The 24,583-nt window shown below is 38.2% G+C and overlaps 1 protein-coding gene and 1 pseudogene across 2 annotated transcripts in view; both read right to left on the bottom strand.

Moving 5' to 3' along the window:
• The window catches only part of LOC309866631 (olfactory receptor 11H6-like), a gene marked incomplete at both ends in the record, with an annotated part of 134,739 nt that overhangs the window by 15,255 nt on the left and 94,901 nt on the right, over window positions 1–24,583 (bottom strand).
• Window positions 15,443–16,287, bottom strand: LOC309868103 (olfactory receptor 4K14-like; annotated as a pseudogene). The gene has a single exon. The product of its transcript is annotated as an olfactory receptor 4K14-like (transcript).

Below are 24,583 nucleotides of genomic sequence, written 5' to 3'. Positions count from 1 at the left end.
GGTGGGTATTATAGAGGTCAGGGATTGCATGGAGCACTGGGTGTGGTGAAAAAGTAATGGATACTGTTATGCTGAAAATAAATAAAAAATCAATAAAAAAAAACCAGAAGAAGAACACAAAAAATTAACTTGAAATGGATTACTGACTTATTTATTTATTTATTTATTTATTGATGTTCATTAAAGTTAAAGGACTACTACTGCCCCTTGGAACAATTTGTTACTTAAAATATAACCCCTGGAGGATTTTATTAATTACCAAGCACATTTAGATAGGGCCTTAAGAAAAACATATACCTGCAACTGGTCTTTGGAGAGAAGGATGATATAGGACCTTGAAGCTGGGCAGCTGGTAATGCCATGCCAGCTCAGGGCTTTAAGTTTCCTCCTTCAGGGAAGCTGAGCAGCCAGAACACCAGGTAAGCTCAGTGGAGACAGAAATACTGCCTGCTTCCCTTTTCTGTTATAGCTCCTTTCTCTTCCCAGAAGCACCTATTGTTATTTAGATGAGTTCTTTGAATGTGCTTGGTTAACTATAAACTTTATCCTCCTCCTTCTATGTCCACAAGACATGTGACCAATGTTTGAACTTCATGGGTTCCTCTGTTGGCTATTGTTTCTATCTAATAAAAGTGAGACTGAGGAGTTGCTAGATGCAGCAGTCTTTTAGACTGTTGTCCCCTGCTCCCAATCTCTTGCAGTTGACTTGTTTGTGCCTAATTCTTCTCCTGTTAGCTGAGTGGAAGCTGCAAGGGATTAAAGACATAAACATACTGCCTGAATCCACAAAATTCCTAGAAGAGAGCATAAGGAAAAATCCCTTGACACTGGTCTTAGCACCAAGTTTTTGTATACACTACCAAAAACACAAGCTACAACAGTAAAAATGAGATGTGGGATATTATCAGACAGCTTCTACACAACAAAGAAACAACAAAATGAAAAGGCAACATACAGGATAGGACAAAATATTTCCAAATCATGTATCTGTTAAGAAGTTAATATCCAAGGGTCACCTTAGGGACTCAATTGGTTAAGCACCTGCCTTCTGTTCAGATCTTGATCTCTGGGTTCTGGATTCAAGCCCTGCATAGGGCTCCCTGCTCAGCAGAGAGTTTGCTTCTCCCTCTCCTGCTGCTCCCCCTTTTATGTGTGAGCTCACTCTCTTTCTCCTTGTCTCCTTCTCAAATAAATAAAATCTTTAAGAAAAAAAAGTTAGTATCCAAAACATATAAGGAACTCATACAACTCAATAGCAATCAATTAATCCATAAACAATCTAACTTAGAAATAGGCAGTAAAGCTGAATAGAATTTTTCCTAAGAAGACATTCAACTGGCCCATAGCTATAGGAAATGGTACCCCATGTCACTAATCATCAGGGAAGTGTAAATTAAAATCACAATAAGCTATCAGTTCACACATATTAGAATGAGTAAGGTCTTCAAAAAGAAAAGAGGTAAGTATTGATGAGGATGCAGAGAAATGGGAATACTTGGGCACTGTTGGTAGGAATATTAACTGGTGCAGGCAGTAAGGAAAAGAGTAAAAAAAAAAATTTAAAATCAAACTACCATATAATCAAGCAATCCCACTTCTTGGTATATATCTGAAAAAAAAAAAAAAAAAAGAAAAGAAAGAAAAAATGATGTCAAAGAGAGTCATATACAAGTCTACAGGCATCATACATGGCAGGAGGCCGGTTGGGGGCCCCTCCAAGACTTCCCCACCCCGGGTGGAGCCAGCACGTGGGGAAGGGGGACCAGGCTAGGGAATGGGGGCTATCCATCTTTGCACCTGTTGTCTGGGAGGGAGTGGGTCTGGGAGGACCCCTCGGGGCTGGTCCTTGTTGCAATCTGGAACCCAGAGCCCCAGGTACATTCAATGTGCAGTCAATGTAGCATTGTTCACAATCACCAAGATATGGAAACAATGTAAATATCTGTCAACAGGTAACTCAGTAAAGAATATGTGAGATATAGACACACATACACACACACACACACACACACACACACACACACACACACGCAGGCAATTATTCAACCAGGAGAATAAAGGACATTTGTGACAATATGGATGGATCTTGAGGGCACTATACTGAGTGAAGTAAGTCCAAGAAAGACAAATACTGTATGATATTACTTATATGTGGATGTAAGCTTACAGCAGGTAAAAATAGAATGTATTTACCAGGGGTTTAGGAGAACTCAGTGAAGTTAGTCAAAGGGTATAACTTCCAGTTATGAGACAAGTAAGTTTTGGGGACCAATGTATAGCCCAAGATTATACTTAATAATATATTACATATTTTAAGATTGCTGAGAGTGTAGATTAAACATTCTAACCATTCTAACCACATATCAAACATTCTAACACTACAGTGGTAATCATTTTGAAAAATCTATGTATGAAATAGTTGTATTTTATACCTAAAACTTACTCAACACTGGATGTCAATAAAGCTGGGGGGAAAAAAAAGAGCTACACTGAGACAGATAGATCAAAATAAAATTCTAAATATTCAAGTAAGCCCAGGACTGCAAAAAAAAAAAAAAAAAAAAAAAAGAGAGAGAGAGAGAGAGAGAGAGAGAGAGAGAAAAGAAAAATAAGGAAACAAGCATAAAATATATGGGGAGACTCAGACTTAACATATCAACATTTCATTAAAGAGTTTTAATTCACCAATTTAAGGAGACAGGTTGGCAAAAGTGGAAAAATGACCCTTTAATGCCATCTATAAGAAACTTAATTCAAATGTAATGATACAGTAGTTGAAAATTAATTACCATGCACACAACTGAAGAAGCTAGAATAACTATTAATACAAGAACAAAGAGAATTATCAGACACAGAGAATATTATACAGCAAAAAAAGGAGAAAGTCCGATAAGATTAGCAATCATAAATGTATATATATACTGAACAAGAGAACTGCAAAATATGTGAAGAAAAAACTGACAGGGCTAAAAGGAAAAAGCAAATTCACAATTATATTTAGACACTTCAATACCCCTTTGCTCAACAACTAATAAAACAACTAGAAAGAAATTCAGTATATAGTATACAGAAGAATTTGACTATACCACCAAGTGACAGAACATAATGGACATTTATTAGAATACACCATCCAACTCCAGGAGAATACATAGTCTTTTCAAATATGCACAAAACAATTACTAAACCAGACTGTATCTTGGGACATAAAATAACCTCAAAAAATTTAAATCAATTTAAATTGTATAAAGATTGTTCTCTAAAATGGTCACTTACTGGAAAGCAACAATAGAAAGATAATTGGATATTTCCAAACAGTTGGAAATTAAACAAAACACTTTTAAATAATCCATGACTCATAGCACAAATTTCAAGGACAATGAAAAATATATTGGACTAAAAATAATGTGAAATGGGCTGAATGAAGATGAAAATACAACATATCAAAATTCATAGGGACAAAGTTAAATGAATACTGAAAGGGAGATTTATACCATTAAGTGCTTATATTAGAAAAGAGAAAAGTCTCAAATCAATTATGTAAGTTCAGGAGCTTTTGGTATACTGATGGTGTTTCTCCACATGGGTTCTAGTTACACAGTATGCTTAATTTTTGGAATTTTATTGAATTATAAAATTATTATTTGTGTACTCTTCTGAATGTACATAATTCTTTAATAAATAAAAATGTTTATGTAAAAATGGTAGAAAGATAAAGTGTTATTTCAATAGCAACAAAATATATTTGGAGCCAAATATAAATAAGGTCAAAAGAAACTGAATTTTGGTAGCAATACTTTCCTGTTTAATCCTTCCCCAATGTACCACGCTGTAAAAGCTTTACAAATGATCTTGATGAATTTTCTAGAAAATAAATGTTTTCCCTTACAAAGAAGTATTCCAGAAAAAAATACATTCTTAAACTTATAAGATGCCAAAGGAAAAAAAGAACAGCAAAATAAAATTATAAACCAACCTAACTATAACAAATGCAAAAAAATTCACACAAACTCAAACCAATACTATATTTAAGCATTCCTACACCAAGTGGGTTTTATCCCAGGATAATCTGTCAAAAGATGGATCATTTTATAGAAATTCTCAGTACTATACCAAGAGATTAAAGAAAAAAACCTGTATTATTTTAATTTATGCAGAAAAAAATCATTTGACAGAATGTAAAGAAATTATTCAATTGACAGTTCTCCAAATTTGGCAATGGAGCTACAGTCTACTATTTACAGTCACTGCTTTTCGTTTATAATTGAGCAAAGCTGTGAATTCAACAATATAACTGAGTTTTCCTCTTATTTCAAACTTTTCATGATGAACTTCTAATTTCCACCCAGCACCTCTAATGGTATCACTAGAATCTTACACTCCATTTACCTCACTCATATCTAGGCTTATTTTCAGGAAAAGAAATTTTCTCTCTCTCACATGGCCCATGACTTCTGCTTCTGCCTAACATGGAGTAACACAGACTAGACTTACTCTCCCATCTGAGACAACTTAAAAACATGAAATAACCATTATCAGAATCCTGGACTTCAGGCAGTGAAGGATACAGTAGTCCCTGGGACAGGAAACAAATAAATTGAGTCCTACAAGTGTCCAGGCTTTTTTGCTGTGAGAGATTCGAGGCTGCAGCACAGAGAAAAGAAACCCAGATAGAGTCGGATGAACTTCCTCAGTTGAAGAGATAAAGCTGAGAAACTGGTGTGCCCAAGGAAGCTAGCCTTCACATCACAGTCTCAAAGAGAAGACTTATAAACTCAGATAACTGTCATAATCTCTAATTTTCAAAATACCTACATTTGAAGAATCTAGATAAAAATGAAAATAGACTGAATTTAACAAAGATAGACCTGAAAACTTAAGATTTAATCACTCACTGAAAACAACTGCAATATTGAAATTATATAACACCAGCGTTTTATTCCTAGAAAGTCTGATTCTAGATATGTTGACACAAAATGAATAAACCTTTAGAACTTCAGAAAGTTTTATTGGAACCCAAGTTAGGACTGTTGACTGGGATACAAAATCTTCACAAAAAGAGTGCTCAGGAAAAGGAATGTTTTAATATGAAATTATACATGCTTTTTGTTACACAAGGAGTTAAAAATCTGCATGCCTGGGTGGCTCAGGCAGTTGAGGATCTGACTCTTGATTTTGGCTCAGGTCATAATTTCAGGGTCATGAAATCTAGCCCCATGTTGGGCTCCATGCTCAGAGGCAAATTGACTTCAGATTCTTTCTTTCCCTGTCTGCCCCACCCTTCCACCCTCCAAAGCTTGCATGCTCCCATGCATGCACTATACCCATGTTCTGTCTAAAAATAAGTAACTCTTAAAAAAGAAGTCTTACAAATCATCATGAGAAATGACACTCCAGAAAAGTATATATTTTTTCTTATGCTTTTCATATGTGCAAGGCTTTGGAGGTATGGGATCAGAACTTAGGCAGATTTTTACTCTTAACTTTAGTTTGAAGTATTTATTTTAGTTTATCTGTTTTGAAACAGATGTACAAGGTATGCTGGGGCAGAAACTGAGTCTGTGCTCTCAAGTCTGGTTAAGCCATTCTGATCTTGGAAATGTTAAAGTATAGTTTACCTAGGAGCCCAGGAGCAGGCCCATGAACACTGAAGGTTGATTTCCTTTATTAAATATTCAAACCTATGGAGCCAACCAGACACCCCTGACAATTTAGCATTTAGAAATTACGTTAAATGGATGGGACTCGAAAAGATTATGCTGAGTGAAATAAGTCAAGCAGAGAGAGTCAATTATCATATGGTTTCACTTACTTGTGGAGCATAACAAATATCATGGAGGACATGGGGAGTTGGAGAGGAGAAGGGATTTGGGGGAAATTGGAAGGGGAAGTGAACCATGAGAGACTATGGACTCTGAAAAATAGTCTGAGGGGAATGAAGTGGTGGGGGGATGGGAGGTTGGGGTACCAGGTGGTGGGTATTATAGAGGGCACAGATTGCATGGAGCACTGGGTGTGGTGCAAAAATAATGAATACTGTTATGCTGAAAATAAATAAATTTAATTAATAAAAAAAAAAGAAATTACGTTATAAGATTCTTTACAGGGGTGCCTGGGTGGCTCAGTGGGTTAAAGCCTCTGCTTGATCCCAGGACCCTGCATCATGGTCTCTGCTCAGCAGGGAGCCTGCTTCCTCCTCTTTCTGCCTGCTTCTCTGCCTACTTGTGATCTCCATCTGTCAAATAAATAAATAAAATTTTTAAAAACAAACAAAAAACAAAACAAAACAAAAGATTCTTTACAAAAAATAATTTGATTTAAAAGCTACTTAAATATCGATGTTAAAGAAAAACATTAATATTCAGAAAATTTAAAAAGGAAGCAGCTGATTTCAATGACTGCATATAGAGAAGAAATATTTAAGAGGGCTTCAACTTCACAGTAACTTCTCAGTAACCAACTTTTCTGCCAATAAACAACACATTTTATGAGGTTATAGTTTTTGATTTAATATATCCACATGATGTTTACCTGAGAATGCATCCCAGTGCATTAAGAGAGATTAATCATATAAGCAAATCCTTCTAACCAAGCCTTAATAGCAAATACTCCTGCAGATGGATAATGTCAACAATAATCCAGTGGTTCTTAGCCAGGATTGTGAATTTGAATTACCTGAAGCAACTTAGTGTAAAAAACACATTTCTGGGATTCATTCCTAGAACGCTAATTCAGCAAAGCAATGATAGATTCATGTTCTTTGCATTCAAAAAGCATCACAGGTGATTTTAATGTAGGCAGTCTTCAAGTTACACTTTGGAAAACACTATATTCTGAATTTTATTTACTTTATGTCAAAATAAGGTGAAGGTAAACTTCATAAACATTACCTCAAAATTCAAAAAAGTTCCTCTATTTAAAACCTGTGGTGCAAGGGGAGCCTGGGTGGCTAAGCCAGTACCCCTTGCTGAGCTCTATGCAGAGTGTGAAATGTACTTTAAACGTACTAAAAAAAAGGAAAAAAATGGTGGAATTTAAGAAACAAAACAAGAGAGCAAACGGAGAAAAAAGAGAGAGAGGGATAAACCAAGAAACACTCTTTAAGTGTAGAGAACAAACAGCTAGCAGAGACAAGGTGGTTGATGGGGATTAAGGAGGGCACTTGTGATGAGCACCAGGTGTTGAAGGGAAGCACTGAATCACTATATTGTACACCTGAAAATATTACACTGTAAACTAACTGGAATTCTCTTAAGATTTTATTTATTTGCTTTATTGCAAAAACATGTTACAGATTTTGGGAGCCAATGGTAGATCTAATTCTAGTTCTGTCACATACTAGAAATGTTAACTTGGGCTAGTGAATTCAACTTTCTGAGCCTTTGCCTCAGCAGTAGAACAGATCAAAATCAGGAGATATGACCTCACACTTTTTAGAATGGCTATTATAAAAAAAATAATGAGTGTTTGGGAGAGCGTGGAAAAACACAATACTTGAACGCTATTGATGGGAATTTTAATTAGTACAGCTACTAAGAAAATAGTATAGACATTCTTCAAAAAGTTAAAAGTAAAACTACGACATGATCCAACAATCCCACTTCTGGAAAACACCCAAAGAAAACAAAATGAAATGAAATCAAGTTTGAACATATACTTGTGCTCTTATAATCATTATTGTAGTATTATTCATAATAGATAAAATATGGATATTAATTTTATTTATTTATCTATTTAAATTTTTAATTTCTTATCAGCGTAACAGTATTGTTTTTGTACCGCACCCAGTGCTCCATGCAATCCGAGCCTTCTCTAATACCCACCACCTGGTTCCCCCAACCTTCCCCCACCCCACCGCCACTTCAAAACCCTCAGATTGTTTTTCAGGGTTCATAGTCTCTCATGGTTCATCTCCCCCTCCAATTTCCTTCAACTCCCTTCTCCTCTCCTTCTCCCCTTGTCCTCCATGCTATTTGTTATGCTCCACAAGTAAGTGAAACTATATAATTGACTTTCTCTACTTGACTGATTTCACTCAGCATAATCTCTTCCAGTCCCATTCATGTTGCTATAAAAGTTGGGTATTCATCCTTTCTGATGGAGACATAATACTCCATAGTGTATATGGACCACATCTTCCTTATCCATTCATTTGTTGAAGGGCATCTTGGTTCTTTCCACGGTTTGGCAACCAAAATCTGCAACATGTTTTTGCAATAAAGCAAAATAAACTTCTTTTCTATATTAATCAAAACTCAGAGTATATACCAATAAATCAGATATCTCTCAAAATATGTGTCTACCTACTTTCTTATTTATCCATCAATGTTTGATTCACCTTTGTTGTATTTCATGCAGATATACATAGAAGCACAAGATATATGCACATACAAATACTGTGCATTTTAGATCTCTGTGTACAATAAAATCCTTAGGATCACTAGCTCTATAACCTTCTAAACAAATAAAAATACACATTGCTTATGTCCACAATAGCCAAACTATGGAAAGAACCTAGATGTCCATCAACAGATGAGTGGATCAAGAAGATGTGGTATATATACACAATGGAACACTATGCAGCCATCAAAAGAAATGAAATCTTGCCATTTGCGACAACATGGATGGAACTAGAGCGTATCATGCTTAGCGAAATAAGTCAAGCAGAGAAAGACAACTATCATATGATCTCCCTGATATGAGGAAGTGGTGATGCAACATGGGGGCTTAAGTGGGTAGGAGAAGAATAAATAAAACAAGTTGGGATTGGGAGGGAGACAAACCATAAGTGACTCTTAATCTCACAAAACAAACTGAGGGTTGCTGGGGGGAGGGGGTTTGAGAGAAGGGGGTGGGATTATGGACATTGGGGAGGTATGTGCTTTGGTGAGTGCTGTGAAGTGTGTAAACCTGGTGATTCACAGACCTGTACCCCTGGGGATAAAAATATATGTTTATAAAAAATAAAAAATTATATTTAAAAAAAATAAATATGCAGACATAGATAAAAAAATTATATAAAAAAAGAAAAATAAATAAATAAATAAAAAATTAATAAAAAGAATACACATTGCTTAAATATTTTAAAAGAGCATAATTTCTAAGTCACTAAGCATTCTGAACTCTGTACTGTTTGTTCTTTTTAATAGAAACTATTGTGGAAACATTAGAAGGCATGAAAAATTTCATGTATATGTATGACATGGCAGGATACTGTAGGGAACTGTGCTTGGCTGGACTCCAGAAGGTTCTCCTCTCAGTAATCGGATTCATTCTAGGAAGGTCATTTGACAATGCTATAAAATCCAGATAATGGATAGCAATGCAAAATAATTATTATCTATGAACATAACAATACAATTATGAAGGAACTTTTCCAAGAACTAAGGTACACTTTGTGGAGTGAATAGTTTCAAGGTAGTTCCAGGAAATAACATCTGATAGGCCTTTTATAAAATTCTTCCCCTAGAGATGAGTAAAGGAAGTCCATTTGGTAAAGTTCACCCAAAAATATGAGTGTGTTCTTGAAAAGAAAGGAAGGAATCCAAATTTATTTGAGAACAGGTGGCGATTTTTTTTTTAACATTCAGATGCTTTAAAAGTTTAGTCTGAGATTCCTTAAAAAATTTTCAGCAAAACAATGGAAAGTTTCTAAATGCACATTCTTCTTGCCTCTGTGCAATAATCAGACAAAATCTAATGTGATCAGACTCATTGTTATCTGAAAGAACTTTCTTAGAAATTCATTAGCTTCAAAATAAAGTCTACATTGTCTGTTACCTAGAGGACATATTTCTACATTTGCCACTGGATCACCATAGAGTTTTAAGCAATTTATTTTTCATCACATGGAATCCACTTTTCATCTTTAAAATAATGATCTTAGGGGTGCCTGGGTGGCTCAGTGGGTGAAAGCCTCTGCCTTTGGCTCAGGTCATGATCCCAGAGTCCTGGGATCGAGCCCCGCATTGGGCTCTCTGCTCCGCAAAAAGCCTGCTTCCTCCCCTCTCTCTGCCTGCCTGCCTCTCTGCCTACTTGTGATTCCTCTCTCTCCGTCAAATAAATCAAATCTTTAAAAAAAAAAATGATCTTATATTTGAAAAATCTCTTTATTCTGTAAATATGTGAATCACTACAGTGAAATGTTTTTCATATGTTATTTGTGATTGAATAGGGACATGGGAGACATGGGAAAAGCAATATCTGCAATATTAATGTTCCTTATTAAATGTTATTAAAATAAATATGTTAATATGCAAATGTAAAAAAATATATTTTATTTATTTGAGGGGGTGAGAAAAGAGAGAGAGAGAGAGAGAGAAAATCACACAAGTAGGGGGACAGGCAGAGGGAGAAGGAGCAGCAGTCCCCGCTGAGCTGGGGCTCCATCCAAGGATCCTGGGATCATGCTGAAGGCAGATGATTAAGCCACTGAGCCATCCAGGTGCCCTAAGTAACCAGAATTTAAATAAAAACTTAAAAAAAATACAATCTATAGTTCCCTGTGCACTGAACAAGGACAAAGTCCCCACAAAAGCCCATAGTTTGGGGAAAACTGATGACTCTGCCCACTCAAGTTTCACTAACAATTCAAGCAGGGATCTCCTCCCCTCTAGACACTAAAATCCAGGGATTTCTGCATCTAAAGTGAGGGTGCAAGAGTCCACACTATCTTCATGGATCTGGTCAAAGCAAGATGAAGAGCAGAGCAGAGATTGCAGATAAGAGCCACTTGATTTAAATTAAAAAAAAAAAAAAAAGCCACTGGATAGATCTACAAAGTCATGAACACTTGTGGGATCTATTACCTATCAGTATTTACTAGAGGACTGGTTCTGTGCTAAGCATCCTACGTGTGTGTAGTAATAAGACAAAACACAAAATCCTTAGAAATCAGAGAAAAATTGAGTTAATAAGGGAAGTGTTTCCTAACCATGAGGACTGGATTAAATTTCCCTCTCCTGTACTCAAATATCATGTTATCATGTTTATCACTATCATAGACTTCACATGACAGCATATTTTGTGACCGTTTCCTTCTCTTTTTTCCACTACACTTGAAAATGTGTGATCTAATTTGAAATATAGTAGGTCCCTGAAATTAACTGAACAAATGCATAGTTATTAGACGTATCTTGATAAAAAATGGCTATCTCTATAATCTACAAAGTCAATAATCAATACACCAATAAAAACCAAGGAAATTAATCCTAAGGCAGAAAGATTTCCTTTTAACTTCTCTCTATACTTTTTTTTTTCCCCCCATGTTACCACATAATGGAAGCACTGCAGAATCTGAAATGGCTATGATGGGATTCTCCTCCCTAAAGAATGCAGTCTCAATTGAAATGGAAGACACTAAAAACTAGCCCCTTCTCTGAGTCTTGTTCTCAGGAACTCTCTGTAAGCCCTCCATTTTGACATTTTAATTAGGATGACCTGTAAAACAGCACTCATCACCCCTCCCTGAAACAATGACAACTTCTTTTCCCAGTCAGTTTTGGGACCAGACTGACCACAACTGCTGACTGACCCACACAACTCTGAAATCACCGCCCCATCCCCGACTGATGGTTGCCCAAGGTCGGGACAAAATTCTGGAATCCAAACTTCTCATTCCCTATTTGCATATGCTGTGACATCACCACAATACAGGACCCAACTATAGGGCCCGAGGAAGGAGAGCCATACCAGAAGCCTATCCGGAGAACACTCAAGATGGGCCATTATGTGGGGCCCATCAAGAAGGAGCCTTACAGGAACATCACACAAAGAGGGGCACCGCGGGAGGACAACACCTGGGCATGATCTTCCACAAGGCGACCCGGATCTTCAACACGACCCGGCGCCGCCTCCACCCCGGCCTGCTGACGGCTCACCTACCTGATGGAGACCCAGCGTCCCCCACAAGTGGCCGGTGACATCTTCGGAGTCCGCAACAGGAAGCAGGCCATGCCTTGCAGGAGCCTCCACTGGCAAGCACACCCACGTTTGTCAGGAAGGCCTCCCGGCCCTTCAAGGAGCTAGTAAGGCACACCTGAGGTCTCACACAGGCAGCCAGGCCTGGCCCCGGTGTGTGCTCCACCAGTGCCTGACCCTGCCCCGAGGCCTTCTGGACAACACCAGCCGCCTCAGCCCGGTGGAGCAGGAGACACGCAAGCACCGAGGCCCAAAGGCAGGCACGCCAGCGCCGCACCACCTCCCGAACGCTTTATTGGCGGCCCTCCGGGCAGCCCCCGCAGCCCTGGCCCTGGACTCCCTGCTGCGCCTGCACCTGGCTAACCGCAGGCTCCAGCACAGCCTGGAGCCCTTGCGTGTTCTTGCGGTGCAGACTGGGTGATGCTCTGGCAGACCGGTTTCTAGGACCCACTGCCTGCCTTAGCAAAACATTGACATTTGATGCTGTTTCTTCTGATGTTTATTTCAAGATTTCAGAGGCAACAGAAATTCCCTCCCAGCTGGGCCTTACTGGGCAGGAGGGAGGGGTCGGGGGTTGAGATAACCAACACTTCTTTCCCCCTTTGTTCAGAGGGAAACGCAAAAGTCCCTGCAAAACTTTTAAATAAAGACATTAAGAGGAAAACATGAAACAGACTCCCATAGACATGATGTTCATTTATAATGGGATTTAACCTCTAAAGACACAATACGTTTTCTTCCTTTTTATTTCAATGTATTCTAGCATGTTTATAAATAAAACTTTTCACTTTCAGATTTTAACCCTGCTTTTGCTCTCTTCAACAATATAAGAATAAAGTATCATCGTCCTAAAAACTATGTTGGTATCCACTCTTTTTTTTTTTTTTTAATTTTATTTATTTATTTGAGAGATAGAGCATGAGAGGAAAGAAGGTCGAAGGGAGAAGCAGACACTCCACAGAGCTAGGAGCCCAATGTCAGATTTGATCCTGGGATTCCGGGATCATGACCTGAGCCGAAGGCAGTGGCTTAACCAACTGAGCCACCAAGGCGCCTTCCACTCTTTGTTTTAATTGAAGTATGATTGACATACAATATTTTATTTAAATATGTATTAGATTGATTCAATATTTTTGTACTTTATCAAATGATCCCCTAGGAAGTCTAGTTATTATCAGCTTACAAAGTCATTACTATATTCTTGACTATATTCCTTATCCTGTACATCACATCCCTGAGACTTACTTATTTTATAACTGGTATTTTGTGTCACTTAATCCCTTCACCTACTTTGCCCATCTCCACCCTCCTCACATCAACCACCAGTTTTTTCTCTGTATCTGTAAGACTTTTTCTCTTCAGTTTTTTTCTTTTGTTTTTTTAGACTTTACATATAAGTAAAATCATACAGTATTTGTCTTTCTCTGTCTGACTTATTTCACTTACCATAATACCCTCTGGGTCCAGTCATTTTGTCTAAAGAGTAACAGTTCATTCTTTTTAAATGGCTGAATAATATCTATATATCTAGTTAGAAAAGTTGAAAAGAACTCAAATACATGGAGGCTAAAGAGCATCCTACTAAAGAATGAATGAGTCAACCAGGAAATTAGAGAAGAATTTTAAAAATTCATGGAAACAAATGAAAATGAAACCACAACTATCCAAAATCTTTGGGATTCAGCAAAGGCACACACACACACACACACACACACACACACACACCATTTCTTTATCCTTTCATTTCCCCTTGGACACAGGTTATTCCATATATTGGCTATTGTAAATAATGCAGTAGTGAAAATAGAGTGGAGCTTTTAAGCTCTTTAGTTGTTCACAAAGAGAGGTATAATTCGTCATAAAATTTGACAAGCCCAAAGTCTGTAAAATCAAAACACAGTAGTATTGTAATAGCAAGCAAGAGGACTCTTGAGAAATTTATCCCAAGGCAGTTTTAAATCTGTATTCTTTTAGTGTTTATGAAAATGTGTGAGATTACAGTCATATAAGAAGCCATAAGAACACAGGAACATACCTCTTATTAAAAACATTGTCCAAAATTATTGGAAGTTTCATTTGGTTACTCAAGTAACCCAAACATTGCTCAATTATCTCCTCTTGTTTTACGTTTCAGAATCAACATACAAGAAAACGGATTAAATTCTTTGATGAGTAGTTTAGCTAATACAAAAGTTAACTCTTGTTTATGATTGTCCTTTTAGGATGCAAAGAAATTTAAAAACTTAGAATAAGATTTGACTCTGTTGTACTCAAACACACTTCTTAATAGGTCCACAAGGGACGGAATCAATTCAGTAAGATACAGAGTAAATGTGGTGTTTTTTAAAGTCTGTGGGTAAAACCTGATTAATTTCCTAATCCATATTAAGTAGCAACCAATAGCTTAATTTATACCATGAAATATTGCGCCATAAAATACAGATTTTTCTCATGTGGAAAATAACTTCTATAATTGAATTTCACTGGCATACATTAATTTTTTCAATAAAAAGATCAAGCATAATACCTAGTCTCAAGAAAAATGTGTTTTTTAAATCAATAGGATTTCATGTCTTTTTCCTCCTCACAGACTTTGAAAACCAGAGAAAGATTCATAGGGCATTTTATTCTCAGACTAGCTTCCTTCTGCTGAGTATCTCATGTCTTGAAGGCCCATGAAGTGATGGCTCTTCCTATACTGACCTATGATTAGGAAATTAAAATGCATTTTGTATACATACTTTAGGCAAAATAAACTAGTAAGAGAAATTCAGTTTAACAAAGAGAGAAAGAAAATTGCCAAGACCATTCCAAAGTGAATGTTTGGATTGAATGTGTATGAACATGTATGTCTGTTTACATAAAGTTATATATATTATATAGTAACTACTATACTATTATACTAATATGATATTACAATGTCATTATATTATATAGATAAATTACACATAAAATATAATAAAATTATAATAATTATAATGTAATATAAATCTTACATTATAAGGTAGCAATACTATAATTATATGATAAAATTTTATTTAAAGTATAAATTTATGTAGAATAAAACTATTTACATGATTTTTGTTGTAATCCACAACTATTTCTCTGTAATATAACACAATACAAATTATATCAGTAAAACATCAGAATGAAATCTTTATACAGAATCCTATTAAAGAAAGGATATCCCCTGAATGAGTAAGAACACGTAAGTCCAAGGAAAGCTGGAATTCAGTGAGAAGTCATGCATTGGTTACCCAGTTTCTTCATAGTGGTTTTCATCTTTTTATTTCTCATTGTGTAGATAAGGGGGGTGGTTCAAGAGTGAAGTAAAAGTGGGACGCCTGGGTGGCTCAGTTGGTTAAGCAGCTGCCTTCGGCTCAGGTCATGATCCCAGTGTCCTGGGATCGAGTCCCACATGAGGCTCCTTGCTCCGCAGGGAGCTTACTTCTCCCTCTGCCTTCCACTCTGTCTGCCTGTGCTTGCTCTCACTCTCTCTCTCTGACAAATAAATAAATAAAAATCTTTATTTAAAAAAAAAGAGTGAAGTAAAAGTGGTATAAAACACAGACAGGAGCTTGTCCACAGAGAACTGACTGAAAGGCCACATGTAAATGAAAATGCAGAGCGCAAAGAAGAGTGTGACTACCATGATTGTGCAAAACGAGTAGAGAGTGCTTTGTATACACCACCAGCAGCACGCTGTTAGGCAGTGATGAGGATAACAGTGTAAGAGACCAAGAGGAACACAAAACAGTTCATGGACAGCAACCCACTGTCTGATATCATATGTATACCTAAGATATAGCTGTCTATGCAGGCAAGCTTGATCACAAGAGGAATGTCACGGAAGAAGCTGTCCACCTCTTTGGGGCCATGGTAAGGTAAATTCACAGTAAAGGCTACTTGACTGATGGAGTGCACAAATCCAATGACCCATGAAACCAACACCAGCCCCATGCAAATCTGCTGGCTCATCATGGTCATGTAATGCAAAGTTTTGCATATCTGTCATAGGCCATGGAAATCAGAAGTACTATGTCAGGCCCACTGACAAAGTGCAAGAAGAATTGAGTCATACATCCTCCAAAGGAGATGAGCTTTTGATCACTAAGAAAGTCCCTGATCATGTTGGGGTGGCAAATGAGGCTAGCCGTATATCTAAGAAAAATAGATTTTCCAGCAGGAAGTGTATAGGAGAGGAATGCAAGTGGGAGTCAGAAATTACAGTGACCACAATGATGAGGTTACCCAGCACAGTGACCACATAGATCCCAGAGAAAAATATAAAGAAAAAATTCTGGAGGTGTTGTGAAGTGCAGAGTCCATAAAACACAAATACTGACACAAGGAATAATTCTGCAGCTCCATTATCTCAAGTTTCAGATTGTGTCCTGAGTCTATATAAAGAAAAGAGGTGGACATGAAAGGGCCTGTCAACTGCCAGGCACATGAAAGTGATCACCTAAATTTCATCTGAATATAATTTTAATTTGTAAACCACATATAAAATACAATACAAAAATGATTAAAGCCAAGCCCAGCAACAGTTTGCTTGTGTCCCATGTTAAGGCTGCTTAAAATCTTGCTTTTTAAAATTTTTTACTATCCACTTTATTAAGATAAAATGTACCTACCTACCAAAATTCACTGATTTTGTTTTTCACTTAAAACAAAAGAAGTTTATTATCTTTTTTTTTTTTTTTTTTTTAATTTATTTTTTATTTTCAGCATAACAGTATTCATTATTTTTCACCACACCCAGTGCTCCATGCAATTCGTGCCCTTTATAATACCCACCACCTAGTACCCCAACCTCCCACCCCCCACCCCTTCAAAACCCTCAGATTGTTTTTCAGAGTCCATAGTCTCTCATGGTTCACCTCACCCTCCAATTTCCCCCAACTCCCTTCTCCTCTCTAACTCCCCATGTCCTCCATGCTATTTGTTATGCTCCACAAATAAGTGAAACCATATGATAATTGACTCTCTCTGCTTGACTTATTTCACTCAGCATAATAATCTCTTCCAGTCCCGTCCATGTTGCTACAAAAGTTGGGTATTGGTCCTTTCTTTTTTTTTTTTTTTTTTTTTTTTATAAACATATATTTTTATCCCCAGGGGTACAGGTCTGTGAATCACCAGGTTTACACACTTCACAGCACTCACCAAAGCACATACCCTCCCCAATGTCCATAATCCCACCCCCTTCTCCCAAACCCCCTCCCCCCAGCAACCCTCAGTTTGTTTTGTGAGATTAAGAGTCACTTATGGTTTGTCTCCCTCCCAATCCCATCTTGTTTCATTTATTCTTCTCCTACCCACTTAAGCCCCCATGTTGCATCACCACTTCCTCATATCAGGGAGATCATATGATAGTTGTCTTTCTCTGCTTGACTTATTTCGCTAAGCATGATACGCTCTAGTTCCATCCATGTTGTTGCAAATGGCAAGATTTCATTTCTTTTGATGGCTGCATAGTATTCCATTGTGTATATATACCACATCTTCTTGATCCATTCATCTGTGGATGGACATCTAGGTTCTTTCCATAGTTTGGCTATTGTGGACATTGCTGCTATAAACATTCGGGTGCATGTGCCCCTTTGGATCACTACATTTGTATCTTTAGGGTAAATACCCAATAGTGCAATTGCTGGGTCATAGGGCAGTTCTATTTTCAACATTCTGAGGAACCTCCATGCTGTTTTCCAGAGTGGCTGCACCAGCTTGCATTCCCACCAACAGTGTAGGAGGGTTCCCCTTTCTCCACATCCTCGCCAGCATCTGTCATTTCCTGACTTGTTGATTTTAGCCATTCTGACTGGTGTGAGGTGATATCTCATTGTGGTTTTGATTTGTATTTCCCTGATGCCGAGTGATATGGAGCACTTTTTCATGTGTCTGTTGGCCATCTGGATGTCTTCTTTGCAGAAATGTCTGTTCATGTCCTCTGCCCATTTCTTGATTGGATTATTTGTTCTTTGGGGGTTGAGTTTGCTAAGTTCTTTATAGATTCTGGACACTAGTCCTTTATCTGATATGTCGTTTGCAAATATCTTCTCCCATTCTGTCAGTTGTCTTTTGATTTTGTTAACTGTTTCCTTTGCTGTGCAAAAGCTTTTGATCTTGATGAAATCCCAATAGTTCATTTTTTCCCTTGCTTCCCTTGCCTTTTGCGTTGTTCCTAGGAAGATGTTGCTGCGGCAGAGGTCGAAGAGGTTGCTGCCTGTGTTCTCCTCAAGGATTTTGATGGATTCCTTTCGCACATTGAGGTCCTTCATCCATTTTGAGTCTATTTTTGTGTGTGGTGTAAGGAAATGGTCCAATTTCATTTTTCTGCATGTGGCTGTCCAATTTTCCCAGCACCATTTATTGAAGAGGCTGTCTTTTTTCCATTGGACATTCTTTCCTGCTTTGTCGAAGATGAGTTGACCATAGATTTGAGGGTCTATTTCTGGGCTCTCTATTCTGTTCCATTGATCTATGTGTCTGTTTTTGTGCCAGTACCATGCTGTCTTGATGATGACAGCTTTGTAATAGAGCTTGAAGTCCGGAATTGTGATGCCACCAACGTTGGCTTTCTTTTTCAATATCCCTTTGGCTATTCGAGGTCTTTTCTGGTTCCATATAAATTTTAGCATTATTTGTTCCATTTCTTTGAAAAAGATGGATGGTACTTTGATAGGAATTGCATTAAATGTGTAGATTGCTTTAGGTAGCATAGACATTTTCACAATATTTATTCTTCCAATCCAGGAGCATGGAACATTTTTCCATTTCTTTGTGTCTTCCTCAATTTCTTTCATGAGTACTTTATAGTTTTCTGAGTATAGATTCTGTGTCTCTTTGGTTAGGTTTATTCCTAGGTATCTTATGGTTTTGGATGCAATTGTAAATGGGATTGACTCCTTAATATCTCTTTCTTCTGTCTTGCTGTTGGTGTAGAGAAATGCAACTGATTTCTGTGCATTGATTTTATATCCTGACACTTTACTGAATTCCTGTATAAGTTCTAGCAGTTTTGGAGTGGAGTCTTTTGGGTTTTCCACATATAGTATCATATCATCTGCGAAGAGTGATAATTTGACTTCTTCTTTGCCGATTTGGATGCCTTTAATTTCCTTTTGTTGTCTGATTGCTGAGGCTAGGACCTCTAGTACTATGTTGAATAGCAGTGGTGATAATGGACATCCCTGCCGTGTTCCTGACCTTAGTGGAAAAGCTTTCAGTTTTTCTCCATTGAGAATGATATTTGCGGTGGGTTTTTCATAGATGGTTTTGATGATATTGAGGTATGTGCCCTCTATCCCTACACTTTGAAGAGTTTTGATCAGGAAGGGATGCTGTACTTTGTCAAATGCTTTTTCAGCATCTATTGAAAGTATCATATGGTTCTTGTTCTTTCTTTTATTGATGTGTTGTATCACATTGACTGATTTGCGGATGTTGAACCAACCTTGAAGCCCTGGAATAAATCCCACTTGGTCGTGGTGAATAATCTTTTTAATGTACTGTTGAATCCTATTGGCTAGTATTTTGTTGAGTATTTTTGCATCTGTGTTCATCAAGGATATCGGTCTATAGCTCTCTTTTTTGGTGGGATCCTTGTCTGGTTTTGGGATCAAGGTGATGCTGGCCTCATAAAATGAGTTTGGAAGTTTTCCTTCCATTTCTATTTTTTGGAACAGTTTCAGGAGAATAGGAATTAGTTCTTCTTTAAATGTTTGGTAGAATTCCCCCGGGAAGCCATCTGGCCCTGGGCTTTTGTTTGTTTGGAGATTTTTAATGACTGTTTCAATCTCCTTACTGGTTATGGGTCTGTTCAGGCTTTCTATTTCTTCCTGTTCAGTTGTGGTAGTTTATATGTTTCTAGGAATGCATCCATTTCTTCCAGATTGTCAAATTTATTGCCGTAGAGTTGCTCATAGTATGTTCTTATAATAGTTTGTATTTCCTTGGTGTTAGTTGTGATCTCTCCTCTTTCATTTATGATTTTATTTATTTGGGTCCTTTCTCTTTTCTTTTTGATAAGTCGGGCCAGGGGTTTATCAATTTTATTAATTCTTTCAAAGAACCAGCTCCTACTTTCGTTGATTTGTTCTATTGTTTTTTTGGTTTCTATTTCATTGATTTCTGCTCTGATCTTTATGATTTCTCTTCTCCTGCTGGGCTTAGGGTTTCTTTTTTGTTCTTTCTCCAGCTCCTTTAGGTGTAGGGTTAGGTTGTGTACCTGAGACCTTTCTTGTTTCTTGAGAAAGGCTTGTACCGCTATATATTTTCCTCTCAGGACTACCTTTATTGTGTCCCACAGATTTTGAACCGTTGTATTTTCATTATCATTTGTTTCCATGATTTTTTTCAATTCTTCTTTAATTTCCCGGTTGACCCATTCATTCTTTAGAAGGATACTGTTTAGTCTCCATGTATTTGGGTTCTTTCCAAACTTCCTTTTGTGGTTGAGTTCTAGCTTTAGAGCATTGTGGTCTGAAAATATGCAGGGAATGATCCCAATCTTTTGATACCGGTTGAGTCCTGATTTAGGACCAAGGATGTGATCTATTCTGGAGAATGTTCCATGTGCACTAGAGAAGAATGTGTATTCTGTTGCTTTGGGATGAAATATTCTGAATATATCTGTGATGTCCATCTGGTCCAGTGTGTCGTTTAAGGCCTTTATTTCCTTGCTGATCTTTTGCTTGGATGACCTGTCCATTTCAGTGAGGGGAGTGTTAAAGTCCCCTACTATTATTGTATTGTTGTTGATGTGTTTCTTTGATTTTGTTATTAATTGGTTTATATAGTTGGCTGCTCCCACGTTGGGGGCATAGATATTTAAAATTGTTAAATCTTCTTGTTGGACAGACCCTTTGAGTATGATATAGTGTCCTTCCTCATCTCTTATTATAGTCTTTGGCTTAAAATCTAATTGATCTGATATAAGGATTGCCACTCCTGCTTTCTTCTGATGTCCATTAGCATGGTAACTTCTTTTCCACCCCCTCACTTTAAATCTGGAGGTGTCTTTGGATGAAAAAGAAAAAATTAAATTAACTGCAAGACTAAAAAAAAATCACAGGAAAAAAGCCATGAGTTCCGTGCTTGGCTTTCTCCTCCTCTGGAATTCTGCTGCTCTCCTTGGTATTGAAACCGCACTCCTTGGTATGTGAACTTGGTCTCGGCTGGATTTCTTGTTGATCTTCTGGGGGAGGGGCCTGTTGTAGTGATTCTCAAGTGTCTTTGCCCCAGGCGGAATTACATCGCCCTTACCCGCGGCTGGGGTGAGTAATCCGCTCAGGTTTGCTTTCAGGAGCTTTTGTTCCCTGAGCGCTTTCCGTAGAGTTCCGGAGGACGGGAACACAAATGGCGGCCTCCTGGTCTCCGGCCCGGAGGAGCCGAGAGCCCAGGGCCCCACTCCTCAGTGCGCCCTCAGAGAACAGCGCCCAGTTACTCCCGTCTGCCTGACCTCCGGCCGCGCTCCGAGCTCACCGAGCCTGCGATCGGTTCAAGGTAACACCGAGCTGTGAGCTTACTGTCGGCTTTGTTTCTGTAGCCGGCTTTCCCGTTCCAATACCCGCAAGCTCTGCGACACTCAGACACCCCTGATCCTTCTGTGACCCTGCGGGACCTGAGGCCACGCTGACCCCGCGTGGGCTTCGCCCCGGTTTAGCCTCTGGACTGATGTCCCTCAGCGGAACAGACTTTTAAAAGTCCTGATTTTGTGCGCGGTTGCTCCGCCGCTTGCCGGGAGCCGGCCCCTCCCCCCGGGGTCTATCTTCCCGTCGCTTTGGATTCACTTCTCCGCCGGTCCTACCTTTCAGAAAGTGGTTGTTTTTCTGTTTCCAGAATTGCTGTTCTTCTTCTCTTCGGTCTGCCGATGGATTTTCAGGTGTTTGCAATCTTTAGATAAGCTATCTAGCTGATCTCCGGCTAGCTGAAGCAGTCTCAGCTTGCTACTTCTCCGCCATCTTGACTCCAGAAGTTTATTATCTTAAGTCCTGATTGTCAGAAGCCCAAAATAGTCTCATCAACTACCAAGGTGTCAGTAGGCCTGATTTTTATTTATTTATTTATTTATTTTTCCCATAGAAACTTCAGGAAAGAATATGTTTTCTTATCTTTTTCAGCTTCTAAAAGCCACCTTCTTATCGTGACCTCTTTACTACATCTCTAAAAGCCAGCAATATCATATATTTCTGGCCTTTTTTTTTTCATAGCTGAAATTTTATTATAATTTTTTTATTTTTTATAAACATATATTTTTATCCCCAGGGGTACAGGTCTGTGAATCACCAGGTTTACACACTTCACAGCACTCACCAAAGCACATACCCTCTCCAATGTCCACAATCCCACCCCCTTCTCCCAAACCCCCTCCCCCCAGCAACCCTCGGTTTGTTTTGTGAGATTAAGAGTCACTTATGGTTAGTCTCCCTCCCAATTCCATCTTGTTTCATTGATTCTTCTTCTACCCACTTAAGCCCCCATGTTGCATCACCACTTCCTCATATCAGGGAGATCATATGATAGTTGTCTTTCTCTGCTTGACTTATTTCGCTAAGCATGATACGCTCTAGTTCCATTCATGTTGTCGCAAATGGCAAGATTTCATTTCTTTTGATGGCTGCATAGTATTCCATTGTGTATATATACCCCATCTTCTTGATCCACTCATCTGTTGATGGACATCATCTGTTGATGGTTCTTTTTTTTTTTTTTTTTAAATAGGATGTTAAGAATAGGTTTCATTGAGAAGGTGACTTTTGACCAAAGACTTAAAGGTTCTTGATGGTTCTTTCCGTAGTTTGGCTATTGTGGACATTGCTGCTATAAACATTCGGGTGCACGTGCCCCTTTGGATCACTACGTTTGTATCTTTAGGGTAAATACCCAGTAGTACAATTGCTGGGTCATAGGGCAGTTCTATTTTCAACATTTTGAGGAACCTCCATGCTGTTTTCCAGAGTGGCTGCACCAGCTTGCATTCCCACCAACAGTGGAGGAGGGTTCCCCTTTCTCCGCATCCTCGCCAGCATCTGTCATTTCCTGACTTGTTGATTTTAGCCATTCTGACTGGTGTGAGGTGATATCTCATTGTGATTTTGATTTGTATTTCCCTGATGCCGAGTGATATGGAGCACTTTTTCATGTGTCTGTTGGCCATCTGGATGTCTTCTTTGCAGAAATGTCTGTTCATGTCCTTTGCCCATTTCTTGATTGGATTATTTGTTCTTTGAGTGTTGAGTTTGCTAAGTTCTTTATAGATTTTGGACACTAGTCCTTTATCTGATATGTTGTTTGCAAATATCTTCTCCCATTCTGTCAGTTGTCTTTTGGTTTTGTTCACTGTTTCCTTTGCTGTGCAAAAGCTTTTGATCTTGATGAAATCCCAATAGTTCATTTTTGCCCTTGCTTCCCTTGCCTTTGGTGATGTTCCTAGGAAGATGTTGTTGCGGCTGAGGTCGAAGAGTTTGCTGCCTGTGTTCTCCTCAAGGATTTTGATGGATTCCTTTCTCACATTGAGGGTCCTCCATCCATTTGGAGTCTATTTTTGTGTGTGGTGTAAGGAAATGGTCCAATTTCATTTTTCTGCATGTGGCTGTCCAATTTTCCCAACACCATTTATTGAAGAGGCTGTCTTTTTTCCATTGGACATTCTTTCCTGCTTTCTCGAAGATTAGTTGACCATCCAGTTCTTCACTTTGGATTCAGTTTTTCTTTCTGTTCCTCAGATTGGAGAAACTCAATCAACTTTCCCCAAGTTCACTAGTATTTCTTCTGACAGCCAAAACTGCAGTCGAGCCCCCCTAAAGAATGTTTCATTTCTGTTATTGTACTTTTTTTTTTTCATAATATATGCTTTTTATTTTTTCCATCTCTTTATTGATGATACTCCCTATTATTCTTCTGCTTCAATAGCCTTCACACATACAATGTAGGTATGATTTTGGGCTACAATCAAGCCTATCTTCTTATTGCTGATCTTATTTTCCAAAGATGCTTAAAATCAAAATCTTCCATTGTACTGCACTGTGACTATGTCTCCCCCTGTCAGGATTTACAGTACAGATGCCAGACAAATGAGTGAAGAAGCCATCCTGTAAATGAGTTTTCTAACTCCAAGGTGAGCTCAACTCTAAAATAAGCTGTCTCTTTGTGGCTCAGACACGAACTGCTCAGCTGAGTCCTTCCCCAATCACAGACTGAAACTTGAAGGAGAATGAAATGTCTACCGAACCAGGACATTTTGGGAAACTGTCTGACACACACACATCAACCTGGAACACACACCTCCAGTCCTTCTTCTAGAGTTTCATGTGGTTATCTCAAATAGGCTTCCATGTATTTAAAGTTTCCACGTTTCCTTCTACTCTTCTCTTTGTATATTAACTATTCCAGAGAAACATTCTTAATATGACTCTTTGACAACTTTTACTGTTTTTCCTATCATGAACTTCCTTCTCAAAAATCTTTAGGATCGATGTCCTTGCCTTCAACTCTCTATCCCAGCTTATATAAAAAATAGTATTCTTATGCCAAATCTGCCACTGCTTTCAGTCCTGAAGTACACCAACACTTATTCATGCGGTTGCTACTGCTGCTTTCCATAAACTCACTTTGGCTAACTCAACTGTTCCATGAGGGTTCCTAGTTGTCCATGTGGGTG

This window comes from Mustela nivalis (genome assembly GCF_964662115.1).
Source record: "Mustela nivalis genome assembly, chromosome: 6".
NCBI classification, from domain to species: Eukaryota; Metazoa; Chordata; class Mammalia; order Carnivora; family Mustelidae; genus Mustela; species Mustela nivalis.
The sequence above is the reverse complement of the archived record's forward strand: the minus strand, read 5'-3'. Positions and strand labels throughout refer to the sequence as shown.